The sequence below is a fragment of the Euprymna scolopes genome, chromosome 22 (genome assembly GCF_053919585.1).
Source record: "Euprymna scolopes isolate OS-2025 chromosome 22, ASM5391958v1, whole genome shotgun sequence".
NCBI lineage: Eukaryota > Metazoa > Mollusca > Cephalopoda > Sepiida > Sepiolidae > Euprymna > Euprymna scolopes.
The window spans coordinates 47,879,383-47,905,482 of NC_136503.1; the positions used below are offsets into that span (position 1 = coordinate 47,879,383).

The 26,100-nt window shown below is 42.3% G+C and overlaps 1 protein-coding gene across 1 annotated transcript in view; it reads right to left on the reverse strand.

The window, feature by feature from the left end:
* The window catches only part of LOC145243419 (small ribosomal subunit protein eS8-like), a 52,501-nt gene that overhangs the window by 21,501 nt on the left and 4,900 nt on the right, over positions 1-26,100 (reverse strand). The window contains exon 2 of the mRNA XM_080106282.1: positions 12,204-12,272. The gene's annotated coding sequence lies outside the window, so the exon portion shown is untranslated. The remainder of the gene's footprint in view (positions 1-12,203; positions 12,273-26,100) is intronic.

Consider the following 26,100-nt stretch of genomic DNA (forward strand, 5'->3'; position numbering starts at 1 on the left):
TTTTTAAATTAACAGAAAAACTATTTGTTATACTTAAAACGTGTGCAGAGTTTCTAATGCAATAAATCGATCCGCAATATTTGAGAACTAGACAAGAACACACACACACACAAACAGGAATTTTCATTTATCAATCAATTAATGGTCAGTGTGTGCTAAAGTACCAACTAAAGAATTACCGGGTTTGTATTACTGTACACATAGATTCGAAAAAGTTGTCAAAAAAAACAAATATATAACAAATAAATGTTATCAAAGGCAAGATAACTTACTTTTCTACCAAACTGGATATATTTTTCGTGTTTTTATTCAATGTAACATGTTTATTCAGCTCGAAAAACACAGTATTTACCGATGTATTGGAAAATTCAAAATGGCGCCCGACACTCTCTTTAACACGGTAAGTTCAGGAAAAGATGTTATAAATAATAAACTAGACAAAATACTGTTAGAAATTCGCTCATTATATATTACCGTGACATAATTTGACATATATTCGGTGTTTTTTAAATAGTATTTTATCTAGTTTATTATTTATAACACCTTTTCCCAAACTTACCATCTTAAAGAGAATGTCGGGCGCCATTTTGAATTTTCCAATACATTGGTAAACACTGCATGTTTTTCGAGCTGAATAAACATGTTTCATTGAATAAAAACACAAAAAATGTATCCAGTTTGGTAGAAAAGTAACTTACCTTGCCTTTGATAACATTTATTTGTTATATATTTGTTTTTTTGACAACTTTTTCGTATCTATGTGTACAGTAATACAAACCCGAATTACCTTTAAAAAGTTGGTTTTTAGGAATATTCGGGTCTGTATTCTCTATTATTTTCACCAGTTGCCATGTTTGTTTCCCACAGAATACAGACCTGAACTAAACTATCAGACCCAAGTTCTAAAAAGGGTGAAGGAAACAAATGGGAGGAACTAGAAAGTGTGCAGATAACCTAAACAAGGTGCGAGACGAAGATAGATGAAATTTAAGATGGATAAATAAAAAGTCCCGTTTGCCATTTGTTTGAAGAATTTCTGGAAAATCTTATTTCATTTTTGCTTTTGTTGCCATTTTCAGGCGGTGAGATTCAATCAGAGTCCTGACAAGGCATGAAAAAATGTTGAATGTTGATAGATCCACGTAGACTCCTTACTATCTTTATACAGGGTGGGGCATAAGTACTGTGACAAAATTTCGGAACTATTTTTTATGATAATATTAAAATAAATTTACTATTTAATTGTCATTATATGATAATGTAATGTATGATCTTTTATTTTTTCAGAAACAAGAAATACTCATTTTTAACAATGTTTGTTGAATTGAAGAGAAGATTAATGAAAGAGCAACATGAGAAGTTGAATAAACATCTTGCGTCCACCAGAAGTATTTAAGTTAGGGAAAAACCTCAAAACCAACAAAATATTCATAAAAAGGACGATTGATCATTACCTGGAAACTTCATTCATCAAAAATAGACAATGATCAGGCCTTACCCCCCACCTTAAGAACACCTAAACTCATCAAAAATGTTAGGGAAAAAATCAGGCGAAATTCGAAAAGATCCATGAGACAAATGGCAAGCAAAGCACAAACATTACAAAGGATTATGCGAAGGATATGTCGAAGTGACCTACAAATGTCACCCTACAAGCTCTAAAAGCGACAACTTCTCTCTGCACCCACAATTGCAAAGACACTCATCAGAAGTCAACTCTTGTCAAACCATATCAGAGATGGCACACTCAATAACATCATCTTCATGGATGAAAAGTTATTCTCGCATCAACAGTCCCACAAGCATCAAAATGATCGAGTCCTTGTGAGATGTCGTGAGGTAATACCTGATAATGCAGGAAAGATTTTCAGAACTCAGAAACCGACATTAGTGATGGTCTGAGCAGCCATTTCTGAAAGAGGGAAATCTTCACTTGTTTTTCCTTCCTCAATGGGTCAAGTTTAATAAAGAACATTACATTGAGGACATTTTTGAAGGTGTACTAACCCCATCGTATAATTCCATGTTTGGTGATGAAGTTTAGGCTCTCCAACAAGATTGTGTGAAAAGCTAAACTGCTCATGAAACACAGCAGTAGTGTAGAGACAACTTTCTCCTGAATCACCAAAGAAGAATGATCTCCCTCATCAGCTGATCTTAACGCTCTTGATTATTCTTTGTTGTCAATCCTGGAGACTGAAGCCGGCTCTACTCCTTGTCAAAATATTGAAGCTTTTAAAATAAAATTGAACAAATGCTGGGAGAAAATGCCATTAGATGTTGTATTTGCTACGATAAATAATTTCCCAAAAAAACTTTGTAGTGTAGTGAAAGCTGAAGGGAAACATTTTGAATAATACTTGTGCCATATTTTCCTTCAGTATTTGTTAATCATTTTCTGTAATTGGGTTGTCTTAAGGAGATTGCTTCCCATCACCCTGGAAAATCTCATCAGTATGCCCTGCATTTAAGAATTCAGGTGATCACTCATCCCCCTCTCAATACAGGCCAATAAGTTTCCTGTGCGTCATGAGTAAGTTGCTGGAATCTGTATTAAATAGAGAAGTAATCAACCATTTCAAAAATAAACTTCTTAGTGACACACAATATGGTTTCCATTCTGTTAGATTTACAGCAGATGTGCTTACAGTTATATCTCATAGGATTAGCAAATCTCTCGCCGGAGGCAACCTTTCTAGGGCAATTGCTCTTGTCATATCTAAGGCCTTTGATAGGGTATGACATGAAGGTTTACTTCACAAGATTTCTGGCTATGGTATAGCTGGAAATGTCTTCTCAATTATTAAATCATTTCTTTCTGACAGGTTCATAAGAGTAGTAGTTGAGGGGCAAAATTCAGAAGCTCACAGTATTAATGCTGGAGACCCTCAGGGATCCATCCTGGGCCCAACTCTTTTCCTGATCTACATTAATAATCTTCCACATCACATCTTTACATCATTTGTAGACATTTATGTTGATGACATTACCATCTATGGTAGCACATCTAAGTCAGTAAATGACCAAGTTCTCTCCGATTCTCTTTCCTCTGATCTTGAGCACGTGGTACAATGGGGAAAGGAGTGACTGGTTACTTTTAATGCATCTAAAATCAAGCTTCTCTCTTTACATCATCAACGTTCTGATCCCCATCTGGCATCAGTTGAAATGAATGGCTCTCGTCTTGAGGAGGCCTCAAGTTTTGACAAGCTTCTGGGCTTGACCTTTACTCCTAATCTTAAATGGAACAGGTACATCAAATCTGTTGCCAAGGCTGCTGGAAAAATGGTGGGATCCTTCTATCGATCTAGTAAATATCTCACTGCTGATGCAATTCTCTATCTATATAAGAGCCAGGTACGTCCAAGGAGGGAATACTGTTGCCACATCTGGGCAGGAGCTGCTAGAAAGGACTTGTCCTGCCTTGATAGAGTTCAAAATAGACTTCATAGCCTCGTAGGAGATGTCCTTTTCTCTTCCCTGCAACCTCTATTTCACAGAAGAGATGTTGAGAGTTTGTCTCTATTGTATCGTTATTTTTATGGAAAATGTTCAACTGAGCTTCAGTCTATGGTCCTCCCTCGCCAAATTTTCATAAGAAACACTCGTCTAGCTGAAAACACTATCAATAATTTCCCCCACTCTTTATCTGTGCCTAAACCTAAACGTAGATTCCATGAACAAAGCTTCTTTCTTAGAACTGCACGCCTGTAGAATTGTCTTCCGTTTTCCTGCTTTCCAGCTGACTACAATATGGTTGACTTCAAGTCTAACGTAAACAAGTTCCTGATGAGCCGTTCCACTTGTTAACAAATTTACCGAATTTCCATTACTAACGATAACTATATTGTCCAATTTCTACTGTACACTCCTTAACCCTTATCCTCGAATGGCCGCTTAGCCTTGATAAGTGGTAATGCCTATGTAAAAAAAAATATATCTTCTATAAATATAAAAGCGAAAATGTATGTATGTATGTGTGTTCGCTTTTTCTGTGTGTCTACAAAAGGCTTCTTTCAGAAAAGTGGTCGGTCGGTTCATATATATATATCACATATAAATCGTAATATCTCACAGTTAACAACGAAGCTCGCTTGTCTATTTAATTTGGTTGATTTCGGGAAGATAAATATTCAATATTTGTCGCTCGCCGCATGTGGATTAGTCTTTTTCCTATAAGATCTTGGGGGTGGGAAAAAAAGCGTTCAGCTAAAGGACCGACTCCACATTTGTGGGAGCTTGGACCCGAAAACCGATCCCCTCTTTTGGGAGACTGGAATTTCGGGACCAACACCACTAGCTGGTAGTTTTTGCATGCGTTTTTTCTTCGTTCCGGTCTCTTCCCTCTAGAGACAGGGGATGGTCTAATTTCTCACCACTTAATTGCCTGAGCAGCACTCTGACCTGCCAGGCCAAAACTTTGTCTATTTTCGCTGCTCTCCTAGTGGATCGAGCAGACAGGGTTCACTTTCTCGCTTCCGTTGGGGTAGTTAGTGGATAGGGTGACGTGGGGTAGGGCGGGTGCTTCGTTTCTGCTCCCCTCTGTGGGCAGGGATGCCTATCCCCTCTCTCTCTTAATTGCGACGCGGCACTCTGACCCGCTAGCACCCACTGCGTCTTTCTTCTCTGCTCTCCCCCCTCGCGGGGGGATTTGAGCTGCTAACCCGACATCCCCGTGAGGGGAGGTCAAAAACACTAATCTCTTCTGAGCCCGCTCCTCCCCCTCCATTCCCCTGGGTTTTCTTTTCTCCCCACTACACTTTGGTCCGCGTCAGCGGCCAGTGCTACCGCCATGATGCCAGGCAGGAGGAGTACGTCACCCCAAATGCGCAACATCACCCCCGCAGACGACTCCCCAGGTGAGGGAGCTAATGTATCTCCCGGCGAAAAGGCGCCAGTGAACAAGGTAGGGCCCCAGCGCGCGGCGACCTTGGTAACTGACGAAGGGGTAGGGCCGCAGCCCGCGGCAACCCCCGAAAAACCACCTACAACTGCTGCTCCCCACGAGGGCCACCCGGCGGAAAAGGCAAGAACGCCTGCAGAGGATTATGTAGCGGGAATCTCTCCAGCTGCACTCCTGAACTGCAAAGCAAAGGGTGGAACACCGGAACAACGCAACCCCACTCCCCTAAAGGGCAAAGTTCCAGCAGCAAGAGAGAGGGAGGAAAACAGCACCACCCACCATACCGAGGTGCTGTTTGAAGACACGTTAGCCTCCCTCAAATCACTGTTCGAAGAAACCAGTCATCTGCCCTCCAGCACTCCCCAAGAGGGCAACAACGTAAAGGGGAAATCCAGGGATGGGGAGGACGCGCCAACCAGTGTCAACAAAATCCAACTGGTGGGTGCGACACCCCGGTCTAGTGAAACCGCAACAGCAGCCACTAGGGACACATCCCCCGGAGGGGGGGAGACCTCCGTCTCCCCAAGAGGCAGCCACCCAGCAACTCAAAAAGAGGAAGAGGAAGGAGAACGTTCCGGAGAGCAGGGAGCGCCAGCACGCAACAACTTTAAATGCGGACTGGCCATCTCTGTCCGGAAAAGGCCAGCCTCCAGGGCCAGAAACACCCACAACGGAGGCAGTACAAGTTGCACCAGCTAAACCCCCCGTCCCGGGTCCAGTAAACAGCCAAAAGGATGGAGGATCAGCATGGGGCCCCAAGGAACAGCAGAAAAAGAAGATGACACCGGAAGACTACAGGAGACTCTTTGACTCCACTTACAAGGAGTGTACCAGGGAAAACGAGATCCGGCCTCTCCCGGGTCAGGTGGAAGGACTGCAGCAGAGAGTCCTCTCTCTGATAACATCAGACACGAGGACCAGAAGCCTGACCGGTGTCAACAAAGACACAATGGTGAACATGCTGCTGGAGCAGAACATCCCGGCAAATTACATCTGCAGGAGGAGCTACGCACAATGGGATGTTCTGCTTCCTACCGCCGAAGAGGCAGTCAAGCTGTCCAGGACTTATCACCAGAGCAGAAACATTAAGCTACAACCAATTTACATGAATAAGAGGAGGGCAAATGTTTCTGTTCTAAACGTCCCCTGCTACATGGAGGCTGAACAACTGGGTGCCATCCTCAGCCAGTATGGGGACGTGGAAGAAGTGACGCCGGTCCGCGGTCTGAGGAACATCATGACCGGGGACTACAAGATCCATATGGTCCTGGACAAAACAGGATTTTTCGGAATCCCCGCCACACTGAAGTTCGGGGAATGGACGCTCTCCCTTATAGTGGAGGGGAGGAGGCCCCATTGCTGGCAGTGTCAACAACAGGGGCACATGGCCAAGGACTGCCCCAAGAGAAATGTGGGAGAAAACCCAGCCAAGGCAGCGGGCAAGTCGACAGGACCAGCCAAAACACCCAACCAAGCCGCAGCACCCACTCAATCCACTAGTGCCCCCGAAACTCAAGCAGGGTGGACGACAGTTACCAAGAAAGGAAAGACCGCCAAAAAGCCCACCCTGCAGACAGAGTCCACAGACCAGCCTGAGTCAAACCCAATCACTGAGGTGGACAATATGGACACTCAGGCACCCCCCTCCTCCAACAAGAGGAAATTACAAGAATCTGAGGAGGAGGAGGCAGTGTCGGAGGAAGAGGAGACAACTCCAGCACCAGCCAAACTGAGTGCAACGGAGACCAGAAGGGCCAGAAGGAGGAAGAGTCGGAAAACGCGCGCCGACCCCCCTACTCCTACTGAGGAGGACGCGAAAACAGATGCACAAGCAGAGCCCCCCGCCACCCCTCTACCCCAGCAACCAGAAAAACTATCCCCCTCCCCAGATCTCCCTAAAGCCCCCAGAAACCCTGCACCACCCCCATCCTGTGAGAAACCACCCCAGGAAGGAACTGTGACAGCTACACCCACTCCACCCCCCTCCCCTCACCCCCAACCTAAAAGCCCCCCTTCCCCAACAAGGCCAGTTCGCACGGAACGAACTAAAAAACTACCGTTCCTGCCAGGAGGCAGAATTTGCGAGCTAGACCCACACCAAACAAGACCGGACCTCAAAGGACAGCAAAAGGTCCGGTATAACAAGTTGAGGGGTCTCGCCTACGTGGATGGTGACAGCGTAGCGGACCAAACAAAATTTAAGGACGCTCCCATGTTGACCACCTTTGTGAGGGTCAACAAGGATACAAGAACTCAAGGCCTCTGGGCCATGATCAAAGCAGCTAAGGATGCGATCCCGGGCCAGCAGCTGGTGGACAGGGACCATCCATCACTGAAAAACTTCTTTTATAAGTGCGAGGGCAGAGTCCCTGTGTATATACACCCCTCATTCTACAGGGCACTTAAACTAACCTTCCCCCTGGACGTGGGAGGTGTGGCCAAGAATGGAGTACCCTCGGCAGATCTACTGACCGGAAGCCTTGGACAGGCCTGCCACATCCTCACCCCCGAGGATTTCAGGCCCGTGTGTGACACTGTATAAGGTAGGTGACCATGGCTTTAAACTTGGCTACTTATAATGTGAGGGGCCTCAGATGTCGAAGCAAGGCCGCGCGCGTGCTGAGAGATCTGGTGTCCCTCAAGGTAGATATTGCCGCTATACAGGAGACCCACTTTACTTGTGACGGGGATTGTCAGGTGCTGGTGAACAATTACGATGTTTACTCAGCATATGGCAATACCTATAGTCGTGGAATCTCCTTGCTAGTAAATCGCACCCTATCAGCGTCGGTGAATGTGGTTCACGCAGACGGGGACAGGCGGGCGATTGTTGTCGATGTTGCCGTTAATAGCAGTGTGTTTCGGATAGTCGCAGTTTATGCGCCCAACTCCGCTGTGGAGTGGGCTTCCTTCTTTCGACAGGTGGAGGGCTTTGTAGATGATCCAGAGAGAGTAATCTTAATGGGTGATTGGAATGCCATCCTTGATCCCAGGATAGATAAGGTCGGGGGGACTAGCGGGTCGGTGTGGTGTGACAGCAGTCTGTCTGACCTGATGGCTTCGTGCGACCTGGTCGACAGATTTCGTCTGGACCACCCGGGGCGGGAGATGTGGACGTGGCATCCTAATATGCCTTCCCATCCAAGTACTTACTTGGATCGGATGTTAGTTAGAAGAGGCGATGTAGATTTCCTATCTTGCCCCACGTTCCACTTTTTAGGACACTCGGACCATAAACTAGTTATGGCCCGTCTGAACTTGAGCCCTAGGCCTAGACTGGCTGGATACTGGAAGTTCAGCAGCACCTTGTTGGAGCTGGAGGACTACCGGTTGAAGGTTACAGAGATAATCCAACGGGCATTAGTGGGGGCGGTTACCGGGAGTAAGTGGTGGGTTGGTCTCAAGGCTAAGATTAGACGTTTCTCGGTCAGGTACAGCCAACGCCTCGCACTAGATAAGGCTAAGGCCAAGAAGAGTACAGAGAATAGGCTGACCCAGGCATTGGAGAGTGGGGACCCCCTAGAGATAGCACTAGCTAGACAAGACCTCAGCCGCTTGGCTAGCGAGCGGTACGAGGGCCAGATAGTTAGGGCTAGGTTAATGAAAGTCTCGAACGAGGCTGTTAATGTTGACGCTGTTGAGCGTAAGGCTGCTCTAAGGCGCGGCTCGGACGGGTACATTCGAAAGGTAAACGACCTGGAAGGGCACACCCTCATGTCGACGCGGGAGATTTGCGAGGGGTTTCGGAAGCATCTATCGGAGCGCTTCACCCAACTACCCAGACTCAGGGTCGAAGAGTTTGGCAGCTATTTGGCCGACTCGCCCCGCCTCATGGCAGCGCGAGCGGCTAGCTGTGATGGGCTTGTCGCGGAACATGAGATCATTACTGCGTTGAGGCAGGTCGGCTGCAACAAGTCCCCGGGGCTTGATGGTCTACCCTACGAATTCTACTTGAGGCTGTCGCCCATGTTGGTCCCTATTCTGAAGGATATTTTCAACCATTGGTTTGTTCAGGGCTCCATCCCTGGGCAGGTGACCAAGGGAGTGATCACATTGCTGAGGAAAGGTCAACGGCATGGTGGGGAGGAAGATTTAGACGATTTCAGGCCCTTGACTCTGCTAAACACAGAGTTAAAGATTTTGGCCAAGGTTCTTGCGAATCGGTTGCAGGTTGTCATCACTGACTTGATCGAACCAGACCAGAGCTATGCTGTGAAGGGGAGATCGATTCAGGACAATCTTCATCTGATATGCACGATCATAGAGGGGACAGAAGACGACGCCGAGGCCGCGCTGATCAGTTTGGATCAGTCCAAGGCTTTCAATAGGGTGGACCATAGGTTCCTGGGATCTGTGCTGGAGGCCGCCGGATTTAATCCGGACTTCCGCAAGTGGATCTCTGTACTGTATGACAGGCCGACGGTAGCGGTGCAGATCAACGGTAAGCTGTCGGAGTCTTTTGCCGTCTCCCAGTCGGTGCGACAGGGTTGTCCGCTGTCGCCTCTCTTGTACGTCCTGGCGTTGGAACCCCTCCTTCACAAGTTAAGGGACGAGGCGACTACACCAGTCCTGCGCGAGATAGCTCTCCCTGGAGGCACACGAGCCAGGGTTTCCGCGTTCGCCGATGACGTCACCGTGTTCGTGTCTTGCCCCACGGACATTCAAGTGGTCACCGAAGCGCTCGCTCGATATGAAAAAGTTACGGGGGCCGTCTTCAATCGCAGTAAGTCGGTGGGTCTGCGGTTGGGTGCCTGGACCGGAGTAAATTCGCTTCCGGGCATCTTCAGTTGGACCGACGGCCCGGTCCGGATCCTTGGTGTGTGGTTCGGACCGGGTCTCCAGCTGAAGAAAAACTGGTCGGAAGTAGAGACCAAGGTCGAATCCTCTGTTAAGACTTGGGTTCGAAGGAAATTGTCCTTGAAGGGTCGAGCGGAGGCGTGTGCTACATACGTCTTTCCGCTCATCCTTTACCGTCTGTCTGTACTTCCCCTCCCTACAAAACGACGAATCAGCTTACAGGAGCACCTTGCCACACTCTTGTGGAACGAGGGTAAGCATTATGTTTGCAGAGAGGTCTGTGTTCGAAATCCGAGTGAGGGAGGCTTGGGACTGCCCGATCTCATGTGTCACAAGCACGCAGAGAGGTTGGCCTTCCTGAGCCGTTCATTGTACGTAGACGTTCCATGGGTCACTGCGGTTGAAAGCTTGTTTTCCAATCTCACACCTGACCCCTCGGTCGAAGCACGGCGGAGACCGAGGGGGGAACAAACATTCTACGCTGAATGCCGGTCCGCACTTAGAGCGTTGCCGGGGACCAGTGTCCTCGAACAGTCTAGGAACAGGCTTTATCGGGAGCTAGTGGGGCGTAGCAAAAAGGAACCGCTAGTGAAACGGACGGGGATGTCGTTGGAAGAGGTCCGCTCCCAGTGGAGTTGGGCGCCGGGACGGGACTTTCTTACAAATTCGGAATTTTCCCTTACCTGGCGACTTGTCCGGAACGCACTGCCCCTCCTTGAGGAACTCAACCTTTACAATGAAGAAACCCGGGTCTACTGCCTGCGCTGCGACGAAGACATGAGAGAAACTGTCAGTCATGCCTTTTTCCGCTGCAGCAGGCTCAAGTCCCTCCTAGGGTACGTCAACGAGGTAACGGCTCGCATCGATGCCGAGTTCTGGCTTGAACTAGACGAATCATATTTTGTGGAGAACATTGATCCGCCGCTGCCTAGGGAGAAAAGAATGGTTTTTCTAGCGATACTAGCAGTAGCGAGGATGGTCATATGGATCAAACGCCTCAAGCGAGTCCGCGAAGGGATATCTGTTCCGGATCGGGATCTGATAGTCTACTTTAAGCATCTGCTTAAAGTGAAGATCAGATGCGATTGAAAGAGGTTGCCTCGAGTGGCCTTTGACAAGAGGTGGGTGCATGACGCTAGCTTGTGCATCCGACGAGGCGCCAAGTTTGAATTCGTGTTACCACCATAGGCATGGCACATGCGGTACTGGGTCCTACGGAGTCCATCCCGCTAGGTTAGACAAATAAAAAGTAAAGAGACTCTTGACTGGTGGTACAAATGAGATCCTGCCCCTCGATTTTTTTTTTTTTTTTGTTTATTTTTTGGCACTAGAGAACCTTCCGAGGCTACCCTACCACTACCCCCCCCCTATCTTTTTGTTTTATCATCCCCTGATCAACCCTCACTCGAAGGTCGCCACCAAAGATATTCCCCCCCCTTTTGTTTTTAGCAATCGATTTATTTTACTCCCAACACCCGATATGAAGTCTTCCCAATCCCCATTAGGGATCTCCCTGCTTGTTTTCGGTGCCCCGGAAAACAGTAGGCGATCTAACTACTTAGATTAGCTTAGGGAGGGACCTTACTAACAATGCACTAGGAACATTTATTTTTTGTACATTTTTCCTATATTTCCCACTCCCCAACACGAACTATTTTTCTTCCAAATTCAAGAACTTTTTATTTTTTCCAATGAATTGAACTTTTTCACACACACACACACACACACTTTAATAAATTAAATTAAAAAAAAAAAAAAAAATGCGCACACACACATACAGAAATTGTATATATATATATCCTTTTTGTAAAAATGCTGGGGTTTTCATTAGTTAGCTTTAGATTCCACAGAGTGAATGAGGTATTGTGGTAAATGTTGCCAGTCAAGAGTAAAGTCGCCAAAGACGCCATTTTTACTTTAGTTACAAAGACCCTGCAACACTCCCCTCCCCAGATCTTATAGGGCCTTGTGCCTAAATTTGTTTTGTCTTTTGGAGAATTTACTTTTTTAAATGTTTTAATTTTATATTGCAATTTTTTTTAATTGTAATTTTTTCTTTGAACAAAATAAATTAAATATAAGCAGTAAATGAATACCATCCCGCAGTCAAACTTGACCTCATTAACTCATTAAAATGAGCACCTGCTAAATCCAACTAATTAAATAAATTCAAACGTGTTTCCGTTAGCATCTCGTGGTGGGTCAATGATTAACATCGCACTTTTTTTTTTTCACACTTTAATTTAAAACTTTGCCTCAATGGTTCGGGTTCGATCCTCAAAACATAAAAATCCAATCACTTCCGCATACCAATTTTTCAATTTTGATGCCTTAACAGCCCTTTTTCCAGATGAAAGCAGATTAAAACGTTTTCCACATGTCTGAATACTCTATATACCAAATTTCAAGTCTGTAGATCAAACAATCATTGAGTATATAGGTTTAGAAATGTCCCCAGACACACATTCTCACTTTATATATAAACTCAGATCAGCGTGCTTACTTGTGACGATGAAACCATCTTTCCAATTTGTGAGTCCTAGTTTCAAAAATTCATCTTCTTTCCCATTTCCTATAATAAACAAAGAAAAAAAAACAGTCGATGGTTGGCATTGTTTCAAAATGAATTATTTTGGTCTAAATAGGGTTTTTTTGTTTACACAAAAATAACTACTTGAAGCATTTGATTAATAATTAGATTTGGTCTTTCTTTAACGTATATTGTAAAAGTAATAATAAAAAACAAATATGTCAGCTAGCGTCTTTTTTTTCCGCTGATAAAAAACTGGTGTTGTCATTAAAAAACAAACTATAAAACTGTGTTCGGGTCAGATTCTGTAGAAGCAGCCTAATTTTTATTGAAATATAGATTACATTACGTTGAATCAGTATATGTTATGTCTAGCTATGGAATAGTTAGTATACGGTATTATAATAAAATGAAGAGGAAATTGTAAAGAAAGAAAGAAAAACAGCCGATGCTGGGTATTGTTTCCAAATGAATTATTTTGGTCTAAATAGTGTTTTATTGTTTACACAAAAATAACTACTTAAAGAATTTGACTAATAATTATATTCGGTCATTTTTTTTTTTTTTTTAACATATACTATAAAAGTTATAAAAATAACAAATATATCGGCTAGTGCCTTTCTTCCACTTAAAAAAAAAACAAAAAAACTGGTGTTGTTATTGAAATAGTGTTCAGTTCACATTCCGTGAAAGGAGCCTGATTTTCATAGAAATATTGCATGCGTGTGAAGAATACTTTTTTATAATAAACACTTTAGAACGCTCGAAAAAAAATTAAACTTGTTTTCTACTCAAAAAATAATATATAAATAAAAGAATTTATAACGAATTTTAATCAATATTTTAATTGTTTATGTAATATTTGTGACCTGTTTGCGTTTTACTTAAATTATTTCTTTTTTAACAATAAAAAGACAAACACAAGAGTTAATAATTAGAGGATTGCATTAGCAGTGAGATATCTACTGGTGCGGTAGAATGATCCCGCCATTTTTCTGGCAACCTTGGCAACGGATTTGATGTTAGTGTTCCATTTCAGATCAGAAGCAAAGGTCAGACTCAGAAGCTTGTCAAAACATGGAGCCTTCCCAAGACAAGAGCAATTCATTTCAATTGATGCCAGGCAGGTATCAGAGCATTGATGATGTAAAGATAGAAGCTTGGTTTTAGATGCATTAAAATTAACCAGTCACCATGTGCTCAAGATCAGAGGAGAGAGCATCAGATAGATCTTGGCCTTTGAAATATTGCCATAAATGATAGCATCATCAGCATAGATGTCGATGAATGATCTAAGAATAGGATTTGGGAAATCATTGATGAAGATCAGGAAGAGAGTTGGGCCCAGGATAGAACCCTGAGAGACGCCAGCATTAATACTGTGAGCTTCTGATTTCTGCTCAACAACCACTACTATTATAAACCTATCAGAGAGAAATGATTTAATAATTGAGAAGACATTCCCAGTTATACTGTAGTTGGAGGTCTTGTGAAGTAGAGCTTTATATATATCAAGAGCAATTGACCTAGAAACAACCCCTCTCCTCTTAAGAGATTCGCTAATCCTATGAGATATAACCGTTAGCACATCTACTGTAGATCTAGCAAAATGGAAACCATATTGCAGGTCATTGAGGAAGTTATTTTTGCTGTGGGCTTCACCACTTCTCTATTTAACACAAATTCTAGCAACTTATTCATGACACACAAGAGACTGATTGGTTTGTGCTGAGAGGGAGATGACCAATAACCTGAATTTTTAAATTAAATACAGAGCATACTGATGAGGTTTTCCAGAGTGTTGGGAAGCATTTCTCCTTAAGACAACACTTAAACAGCTTTGTAAGTATAGGAGCTGGTTCTGATTGAAGTTTTTTCAACACTATAATTGGAATGCCATCAGAGCCAGTTGTATTACTGGAATCAAGGTTTTTGATTAGCTTGACAACATCACACACAGATATTTGTATGTTGCATAGTGTGTTTTCAGACACAGGAGGAAATATGGGGGGTTAGCAGCTCTGATTACATAGGGTAGAATTAGCTGCAAAGTTCTTGGCAAAGAGTTTAGCTTTGTCTGATGCTGACAAGATTATGTCAGGTCCATTGATGATGGGCCCTGTTTATTATTCACCAAAACTGGTGGGAACCAAGCCACTGCACAACCACGTTGGTCTTGATGGGTTCATGCGCTTTATTACTCTTTTTACAGTGGATGCTGGCAGTCCTGAAGGCAGCATTAGTCTCAATACATCTATTTTGTTGAAAGCAATGGAAAAAGAGATTTCTGTGCAAAATGGTAGTGGCACATTCTGGAGAAGTTAGGTTTTTACTGGAAATTTTGGGAGGGTATGAAGTGGTATATACCAACAATTAACCATTCCATGAGGTCTGATACTCTAGAGAATACGTTCATTTTAACATGGAATGCAGAATTAGATTTGATATAAATTTAAGGAAACTATCCAAGTCAGCCATAGGGCATCAATATACTGTATGATGAAGAGGTACATCTGAGGACTTATTACATTTTGTTTTTATTTTAACTGAGACAACCGAGTGGTCAGAATATCCCAGTGGAGACAGAACAGAGGATGAGCTCAGGCCAATTTGTAAGAAAAAGGGTAGGAGACTTGCATACCGACCGTTAGTGTCGGGCTCACAGATGAGTTCATGAACAATTTGAGTTAGGTCATAAGAAATGGAGAAATCATGACAGAACCTCCCCTTATCATCTGTCTTGTTTGAGTGGGCTAACCATTCCACACTGTGAACACTGAATTCTCCACAGACGCGATTGTTAGGAATGAGCAAACAGGATGTGGTTAGTTTTCTCAGATATGCTTTTAAAGATATTAACTCCACTGTTGTGGGAGCAATAGACAGCAAATATGAATGCGGTGCTGTGAGCAAGTGCAACCCAGAAGCACATATAGAGCAATTTAGGGTCTTCTCTGGAGATGTCCCTACTACATGGAAAGCCATCTCTAATGTAGACATATATTCCATGCCCATGACAATCTTGCAGTATATATTTTGATATAAAGTTAGACTATCCTTTAATTACGAACTCGTCTAGGGAAATAGTTGATCCAATGCCAGTTTTGCACAGGAACAATAGGTCTAGTTTGGTCTCCTATAATTGGGTTTCAACCTCTGGAAGGTTGGAATGTAGACCCCTGATGTTGGAGAAGGAAACCTGATAGTGGGGGTCTACATTGGAAGTTGGAATTCTGGGTTTAATCTTGTATTTTTTTTTTTGTGATTTTTCATGATGGAATATTAGGATTTGTTGAATAGGTGGACAAAGTTGGTTAGAGCAGAGCAGAAAGGGAAAGTAAGGGAGAAAAGGAAGCAAATATTTTTTTCAATGCTTGAAAAGGTTTCTTGTAATTGTTAAAGGAAAAAAAGCTTGGGCTTACTAGAAGTAGATGTTACCATACATTTATGTCCCCATTCCACTACAGAATGAAAATCATTATCTAAGGTTTCAGCTATTATCTTAAATATGTGTACAATCACTACCCCTCATGTCTGTTATAGAGTGTGGTGTCATCAGCAAATATACTCATCATACTTTTAATACAGAAAATGTATTTTTTTTTGTAATCTTAAACTGCTATTTCTTCTTGTATTCCCTGATTCTAAAATATGCCCATAAAGAAGAAAGAGTACATGAAGGGGGCAATCTGTATTTAGATTTAAAATTTAGTGTAGTATATAGATACTAGTAAGAAGGATAATATGAAATAATTATGGTTATTTGGCCAAAAGGTTTTCTTGTGATTATGGGGGCAGTAGAAGTAGATATTAACATGAGAGTTAAAATGGCTGCAACCTCTTCTGCAAAAAATTGTTCAAAAAGGTTGATAAGTAAAATAAAAATCTAAGAAAATTTGAAAAAAAATGAAATGAGTGCATATTTTCTGGAAATGCATATCAGGAATTAAGCCTACACGGCTGGTGGAACAGATTAACATATAAAGCTTTTGAATCTAAAACTATAATAGCTAATGAAATAGGGGAAAAATTAACTTTACTTTATTTCATTGATTGAAATATCTTAATAAACAAAAGCTTGTTAAAGATGATGCAATATCAAAGGAAAAATGACAAAACTCTATCAATTTTATTGAAAACTTGTGAAGACATTCAAAAGTAAAGTGTTAATGAATAATGAAGGTTCAAGGTATCCAAGAATGTTTTGGTAAGGAAAGATGTTTTATTTCTTTTTTTGTAAGTTGTAGTTACATCTATTTTGGCTAGTGCTGTGTGATATTGCATGTGGCAGTGTGTGTAAATTGTGCAGTCATTGTAGATGTATGTGTATTACCTTTGTTTTGTAAGCTGGATTTGTGATGTATGCATGTATGGTAAATCTGTAAGAAAATAAATTCAAAGAGAGAAAGAAAGGCTACGGATTTGTTTTTTTTTTTTTATATATTACACAAAAAATTAGGTGATTAATATTCTCGCGCTTATAATTAGCTGAAAGAAACTACTGATTTGAGATTTTATCTTATCATTATTTAATACTAAAAAATAACACTTGTTGTGATTGCTTCCTTGAAATACATATGAAAAAAAATTTTTTTTTTCATTCTGCTTTGGATTGTGTTACATCATACTACCCTTCGAACATTTTATCAAGACAAAATATATCAGCTATATGTTATGTTCCAATATTTTTGGTATAATGAGGGTAGATATTTAATTGGTGCCCACATCACCAATATGTGAGACAAGGTTAGAAAGTGTGGATCTAAGCGAGCTCCCCTAAAGGAGGGACACTGTTGCAATTACAAAAATTGCCTGAGTATCCCTGTCGGCATTCCCTGGTCAACAAGTAATAAACTTGCCTCACCTGAAAGCTGGGTGGCAAGGTCTGGGAGGGTGTACCTCAGTCCGACAGGTACTGGGTTGGTTCCTGGCCCTGCACCTGTCGGGCTGAGTCTCAAGACCGGATCCTTGACAAGTACTCTACCCAATCTCCAAGCTGCTAAAGCCACAAGGCGACTCATTCCCATTCATAATGAGGGTATGAGGGTATGATTAGAAAAATTGGAAGGTTCTATTTATAGACAGGGGGTGATAGGAATTGACTAATCAAATAGAATGATGCTCTATTATCAACCAATCAGAAATCGGAATCACTCCATAAAGTATGATTTTATATATATCTTTTAGAATTCCCACACATAATTTTTTCTGTCCACATGAGAAGGAATTTTGCTTTTTGTCTGCAAATTTTTACAATTCAAAACTTATAGAGATTGGCTATCAAATGGAAAACTCTGTTCTTTGTCTGCAAGCTTTTACAATTCAAAGCTTCTTCAGATCAATATTGCCATTTTGTATGGTATAACATTTCTCTTCTTCTCTTCGCTTCTAAAACAAGAATGGCTTACAACTTAAAATGTTATCAATTTACTCATCTGACAAGAGAGATCTCTTCATAGTGTTGTTGATTTTGTCATCTTACCGAATGCAGGTCGACGCACTCAGTGACTTTGGTCCTAAGTACATCTGACGTTTGCCATCGGAATTAGCCATCACAAATCCACCCACACTCTCAGTCATCGATGATGCTAAAGACAGTAGTAGATTGTCTTTGTTGATCTGATTTTGATGCAATGATTGTCTATGTGTCTTTGTTAAGAACCCATTGCCGAATGGTCAGGGTTAATTAGGTTTTCTTACAAGGAATCTGAGTAGCTGTGCTGTGATTGCCACATTTCTTCTCATTGCTTCTGTTTTTGCTTATATAGCCAATATCCAACAGAGGCTTGACTTCTAGAGCAATTGTTTCTGATTGATTGAAGCTAGATCTTCATAAACACTCAGACATAAATATTTAACCAATTAAATTTGAGTATTTTACAGAAATTACTTTTTTTCTGCTTTTGTTGCTATTTTTGTTTGCTTGGAACAGGGTTCTACCCGTAAGACATCTATAATTAAATAGAGAAATTTAATAACTTGGAATGAGATGTTACCAATGATTATGTAACAGTATGATGACAAACACGTACTACACTATCCTCCATAGCAGTAGTCCCCATAATTATAATCACTATTGCGTATACTTCTCCAACAAGGAAAGGCCTAATGTTTCATTTGTCACAATCAAGTAAAATACACGTTTGTCATTGAATACAAACCAATTAATCATACTTCATTGTTTCACATATGAAACTTACCTTTAGCCTTTGACTATTGGCATTGGTGCATGGACTTAATTTCTTAATATGTTGACATCTTTAGATGTGGACTTATTTCATAATAATAACAATATGAGCACAGTTAGTTTTATGAACTTCCCACTCCAGCTTGCGTATACAGGGTGACCCCCCCCCAAAAAAAAACGGGCCCCAACTCTAATTAAGCTTCGTTTCTTAGTGTTTTGTCTGAATGAAATGAAACTAGTTTATTATATTCAAAACATCAAATCAAAACACTAGGGTCTTTGGCCTTTTTTTCTCCGTTCTACAGCATATGTTCTAGATGGCCTCCATTTAGCTTTTGTTTTTTTTGAGTCACCCTGTATAAGGTCATAAGAACATTTTTCTTACTCAGAATTATGGATTTATAACATTTTCTTTGTCTGGATTTTTGAAATAACGCTTTCTTCATCAAGGCACATAAAGTTTTATAACTTCCTTAATAACCTAATTCGGCACTTGTGCCGTCTTGGTTTGAAAAACGTTTTTGTTGTTTTTATTTTTTTAAGAATTCCACTCTGAATAAGGGAAAACAATTCATTTTTATCCCTTTCAGAAATTTTTTCCTTGAGAAAGACTGTTCTTTGAAAAAATATATATATACAAAAACTACCTGTTGTAATTTATTTCGAAATTCTAATTCTTAATTAAACTTAAAGAAATTATTTTCATTCAATAAATTCATTTTTTATTTTATGCTGTTGTGTTAATTTAGTCTGTTTGTATGGCCTTTAAAAATAAATTACACACTACTTTAACAGCTTTTTGAATTGCCTCCACTTGTTCAGAGTAGAATTCTTCAAAAATGAAAACAAAAAAAATTGTCCACCAAATCTACAATGCACAAGTGTCCTTATTTCTATTACTTATTAAACAAATAAAGTTAATAAGACATATTATGCATGAATAATCTTTGTCATTAAATGCATTTTCCATTACACCTCCCTCAAAGAAGGAGATAATGCCCAGGAAGATGGTATCATGACACTAGAAGATATACTAGTAGTAGTAGTAGTAGTACTACATTACTCTCAAAGATAGAGGCAATGCATGCAAGGATAGTCTCATGACTAGGGCTAGGACAACAGCATATTCTTTTCATTGTTTGGATTCTCGAATGTGTATCTGTTGATATCTTACACGCTTTTATATAATGATGTGGTTCTCAGTTGATTAACTGTGTCAGATGTATAGTCAAGAGTCAAAACAATGAAAAGAATATGCTGTTTTCGTAGCCCTACTAATGACAACAGAACAGATACTAGCCCTCTCTCCAAAAGAGAATGTGGTTCCCGAGAATATGATATTATGAAAATAAAACACATACTATACTTGATTGAGTATTAAAAGACTGTACAATTCCGGTTTCAGACAGATACCAAATCACCATTTGTAATTTGTGCACTTATTGAGATTTCTGCTGAAATAATAACATTATTATTTAGAAAGCCATTCTTAACATGGGGAAGAGGAGGGTATTTTGTAAGTATTCTGTATTTTTACCGAACAATTTAATAAAACAGATATCGCAAAACTTTAATTTAACTTGAAAATACAATTTAAAAATAGTGCAGTTCAATAAATGCACAACACCAAAATGTTTATTGTTCAAGGTATCCTATTTTTTTTTTAAATTTTATTAAAAATGATTGTAAGAAACTTTTCCTCTCTTTATATTTATATATATAAAAGTGAAAATTTATGTGTGTGTGTGTGTGTGTGTGTGTGTACTTTTTGTGTATGTCCGGCAAAGGCTTTTTCGGGGGCCACGCTCGGTCAGGTCACTCCTTCTTAAAACTTTTTATATACTGTCTAAATTATAATATCTACGAGTTACAAATGTGGGCCACGTCTATCCTTAATTTGCCCGACTTTTACGCGCTATTTTCGAGATTTTTTTCGATAGCCACGTCTTCGTTTCGCTTTTCAGCATAAACTGTGAAAACAAATTTGTGTTCCCAGCCTTCGTGTCGGGCACAGCTCGGCCATGCCCAGCCAAAGTTTTTTAACAAGATTACTCTAATTGTGTTCAAAAAGACCAAGCTGAAGCCCACTTGACCACTTGTTGGTCATTTAAGGGATTATTTTGTTTGTCAAGGACCGACCCCTTCTTTGGTGGTGTGGTCCTTGTTGTTTTTTCTTGTTGTTATTGTGCCCCTATTGGGCTTGTTTTTGTTACTAATTTTACTTGCTTTCGATCTCTTTTAGGTTGTCCAGTGTCAGAACTCAACTTAAGCAACTGGCAGGTCTAGGGGAAAATGACACAATATGGAGAAGTTGAGGATGTGAACCCTGTCAGAGGCTCCAGAAGTGCCATGACGGAGGAGTATAAAATTCAGGTGCGAGTAGATAGAAAGGGTTTTAATGAGATCTTGGCCCAATTATCGTGTGAAGGTTGGACAATGTCAGTAATTGTGGAAGGCAGGAGACCACATTGCTGGCATTGTCAGAAGCCCGGTCATATGGCCAGAGCCTGTCCTCAAACAACCTACAACAAAGCCGGCAGAAGTGCCACAGAAAAAGGCGCCAGCCCAAAAAAAGGAAGGAGGAAAGACTGACACATGGAGCAAAGTAGCGGCAAAAAGGCCAAAAAAAAAAAAACAGAGGTAACCCTGCAGAATACATTAAAGACGGGAGCAAGCTCAAGCAAAAGAAAGCTAATGGTGAGCACTTCTGAATAGAAAGGAGAGGGCGAGCCGGCAAAGGCAAAGCCTCAGGACAAAAAAAAGTTGAAGGAAAAACAAGACAAAATCGAAGAACAGTGCGAAAAACCGAAAAACCGAAAAACCAAGCTGCTGAACTTCCCCAAAAAACCTCGCTAATCCCCCTCCCAACACAAGAGGAAGTTTCACTTACCCCTCCCCTATTTAACACCCCTACAGAGGAACCAGAAGAGGTCCCCATCACTGAGAAAAAGGCTGCTTGCTACCTCGACCCAAAGAGAAACAAAAACGAGAAAGTTCCCGTTTTGGCCGGGGTAGAGAATCTGTGAAGCTGACAGTAGCCAGGTCATCGGGAACCTAAATGAACGCCAGCAAAGATACATCAAAAGCTTGGAGCAATTCAAGGAGATCAACGGGAAACAAGTGGCAAACCTGCACAACTTCCCCGATGCACCTGGAATCATCACCTTTGTGAGGACAAATAGGGGAGGAAGGGCAAAAACTGTGTGGTGCATGGTGGAAGCTAGGAAGAAGGTCTTCCCAGATATTAACTCATAGACGGAGAGCACCCATCATTAGCAAACATAGCAACGAAATGCAAAGGAAGAGTCCCTCTTTATATACACCCATCCTTCTTTATAGCTTTAAAATTAACCTTTTCCTTGGACGTCGGGGTCTGTCTCGAGATGGACAGTTTACGTCCGATCTGCTCATGGGCAGTCTCGGCCAGGCCTTTGACGTCCTTAGACTTTAGACCCATTATAGACGAATATTACTAGTTAGGGATACAATAAACTTAAACCTAGCTAGTTTTAATGCAAGGAGCATGAGATCCCAAAGCAAGGCTGCTCGCGTGCTGAGGGATCTTGTGGCCCTTGAGGTAGATATAGCTGCTATCCAGGAAACTCACTTTGTTTCGATAGGGATTGCAATGTGCTGACGGGCGACTTTGTCGTCTACTCAACATATGGCAATTTCTATAGTTGTGGGGTTTCTGTGCTAGTGAGTCGCACCCTATCTGTGATGGTTACTGTAGTCCACACGGATGCTCATGAAAGGCTGGTCGTGGTTGATGTTGCCGTTAAAAGCGGTAAGTTCTGAATTTTGGCTGTTTATGTGCCCAATATCGCTGGGGAGAGGGTTTCCTTTTTTTCGGCATGTGGAAGTGTTTCTCTCGGTGGGTCCAGAGCGGGTAGTTTTAATGGGAAACTGGAATGCCATCCTGGACCCCAAGATAGATAAGGTCGGGGGGAGGAGGGTTAGTGGGTCGGAGAGGTGTGAAAGCAGCCTGTCTAACCTGATGGCCTCATGCAATCTTGTTGATAGGTTCCGTCTGGATCACCCCGGAAGGGAGATGTAGACGTGGCAACCTAATAGGGCCTCCCATTCAAGTACCTACTTGGATAAGATGTTAGTTAGAAGAGGCAACATAGATTTCTTATCTTGTCCCACGTTCCACTGGCTAGGTCATTCAGACCATAAACTAGTAATGGCTCGTTTGAGAGTAGGTAATAAACCTAAGTTGGCTAGGTACCGGAAGTTGAACATTCAGCGGGAGGTAGTGGGGCGGTTACCGGGAGTAGCTGGTGGGTTAAGCTTAAGGCCACTATTAGGTGTTTTTGTGTTCAATATAGCCAAAGCCTCGCTTTAACTAGGGTGTGGACGAAAACGTACTTAGATGATAGGCTGACCTGGGCAGTGGCTGGTGGGGATCCCCTAGAGATAGCATTAGTTAAGACCTCCAGCGCTTGGCTAGCGAGCATTATGAAAGTCAAGTAGTTAGAGCTAAGTTAAAAAGAGTCTCTAATGAAGCTATGAACGTTGACGCTGTTGAGCGTACAGCCGCCTTAAGATGCAGCTCGGATGGGTACATTCGGAAAGTGAAAAACCTGGAAGGACGTACTCTTGCATCGATTCAAAAAATTTGCAATGGGTTTCGGCAATATTTGGAGGAGCGCTTTACCCAACTACCCAGACTCTGCGTCCAGGAGTTTAGCAGCTATTTAGCCAGCTCGCTTTGCCTTACTGCAGCTAGCTGTGATTGGATGATTATGGAGAGTGAGGTCATTACTACGTTGAAGCAGGTTGGCCATAACAAATCTCCGGGGCTCAATGGTCTACCCTACGAACTGCATTTGAAGCTGTTGCCCATGTTTGTTCCTCTTCTGATGGGTGTGTTTAACCACTGGTTTGCTCAGGGATCCATCCCTGGGCAGGTTACCAAAGGAGTGGTCACACTACTGAAGAAAGGAGAGTGGCATGGTGGAGAGGACTAAGATGATTATAGGCCCATCACTCTGTTAAACACAAAGTTAAAGATTTTCTCTCACGTTCTTGCAAACTGACTGCAGGTTGTTATCGGTGACTTGGTTGAACCGGATCAGACTTGTGTTGTGAAGGGGAGATTGATTCAAAACAACTTACACTTGGTGCGCATGATCATAGAGGGGTTAGAAGATGACACAGGAGTTGCACTGATCAATTTAGATCAGTCCAAAGCGTTCGATAGGGTCGACCATAGAATCTGTTAGGGAGACCACCGGCTTTGGTCCAGACAAGTGGATCTCTGTTCTGTATCGTAATCCTGCAGTAGCGGTACAAGTAAATGGTAAGTTGTCAGAGTCCTTTGGTGTCTCTTGGTCAGTGCGCCAAGGTTGTCCGCTGTCACCTCTGTTATAAGTCCTGGCATTGGAGCCCTTCCTTCGCAAGTTAAGGGACGAGGCGGCTAGACCAGTACTGCGTGGCATAGGCCTACTTGGCGGCAAATTTGCCAAGGTGTCCTCGTATGCTGATGATGTCACTGTGTTCATTGCACAATGTAGCAACATTAAAGTGGTGATGGAGGTGGTCGCTGAGTATGAAGAAGTCACAGGTGCCATAGTCAATTGCAGCAAGTCCGTTGGGCGCCTGGTCGGGAATAGATACCCTTCCAGGTAAGTTTGGCTGGAGTTATGGCTTGGTACGGATCCTTGGAGTGTGGTTTGGATCGGGACTCCAGCTGGACAAAAAATTGGTCAGAAGTACAGACAAAGATCGAATCGTCAGTTGAGACTTGTATTGGCAGGAGGTTGTCCCTGAAAGGTCGTGCAGAGTCGTGTGCAACTTATGTCTTTCCGCTGATCCTTTACTGGTTGTCAGTACTTCCTCTGCCTGTGGACTGCTGTAAGGCTTTGGAGCGACTCCTTTTCAAACTTCTTTGGAAAGGGGGAAAACCGTATGTCCATAGACAGGTCTGTACACAGAAACTCAGCGAGGAAGGCTTAGTGATGCCTGACCAAGCACATAGAAAGATTGGCGTTCCTGAGTCGGACACTGCTTGAGGAATTGCACTGGGTACCAGCTGTTGAGCAAGCTTTTCCGCAGCTCATATGCGCCCCTACCGCTGAAGGTCGCAGAAGGCTGGCGGGGGAATCGGTTTTCTTCTCCGAATGTTGAGCTGCCTTTAGGGCATTGCCAGGGTCCAGTGACCTTGCACGACCTAGGAGGAGGCTATATCAGGATTTAGTGGTGGGGACCGCAAAAGATCTGCTCGTTGAGCGGCTGCACATGTTGAAGGAGGAGGTCCTCTCTCAGTGAAATTGGGCACCAGCCAGAAGCTATATAAACAGTGCTGAATTTTCTTTGATATGGAGACTTGTCTGGAATGCGCTGCCACTTTTTGGCATACTTACCAGGGACTGCAGCAGGGATGAATACGTTCCCTTCTGCCTCCACTGCAAGGTTGATGAGGATGAAACAAAGGATCACGCCGTTTTTCTTTGCAGTGGAGTTCGGAGGCTCTGAGAGTACGTCGGAGAGGTAACGGCTCGCATCGACTCCGAATGGTTAGTGCCACTTGATTTGGCATACGTCGTCGACAACATGGATCCGCCGTTTACTGGGGACAAACAGTTGGTGTTTCTCGTGATCCTAGCAGTAGCTAGGTTAGTGATGGTGGTTACACATTTTAACATTGTTTATGGGGTTGAATCTGTTTCTGATCTGGATCTAGTCGTTTACTTTAAGCATCAATTTAATTGGAAAAGATTAATCACATAGACTTTGATAGGAGATGGGTTCACAACACTAGTTTGTGCATCTGAGGAGGCACTAGTGATATTGGTCTGGTGGTGCTCAAGTTCTATGGAACCCAGCCCCGAGCAAAGTTTTGCATAGTTTTAGGTTTAGATAGGTATGTAACCACTTTGAGTGTAAAAGTCTTTCTTAGGTGCTAGACTAGGGCAAGTATGAAAGTCGATCCTGTCCCAGATTTTATTTTTCATCGGCACTAGGAGAGCTTCCGAAGATATCCATTTCACCCTTTGTTTTGTCCTCGGTCTGTTGCCCCTATATGTACATTTATCTTGGAAGACGCCATCCCTTCCCCATGTTACTCATCCCCATCTAATTTGTTTTTGAAAATACTGCCCCTAGTTCCCCCACTCCCCACTAGAACGACCTGCTTGCTTTCACCTTTTGGGATTGGAAGACAGTGGGCACTCCATATTTAGAATTAGGTTGGGAGGACCCCTTAAACCCGCCCCCATAGGCATTTTATTTAGTTGTTTCCCTTTTTTTTCTTTTTGGGTGTATTTTAGCTTAACCCCCTCCCCTATTTATAATTAAAAAAAAAAACCTTTTGTTTGTACATAATAATTTTGTTTTGTTGCTTGTAAATAATTTTATATTTTTCAGCCATAAATCCAACATATACGCTGGGGAGATTTTAAGTAGATAAACTCCATGGTAAGAATGAGGTATTATGGTGATAGCGTCTTAGTGTAGGGAATTTAATAAAGTCTTTGAAAGACCTAGTTTTAGTTAAAATGACCCTCGATCCCCACCTCCCCCTACCAGCTTTATGCCTAAGTGACTTGGACCTCAAATGAGGTTCTGGCAGTAGATAATGCCAGCACTGGGGCCAAGCACTAAATAAACAGCCCTAGTGCCTGGCTTGGCCTTTTGGCCAAGATCAAATCACTTTCATGTAGTATCTGTTCTGGCAGA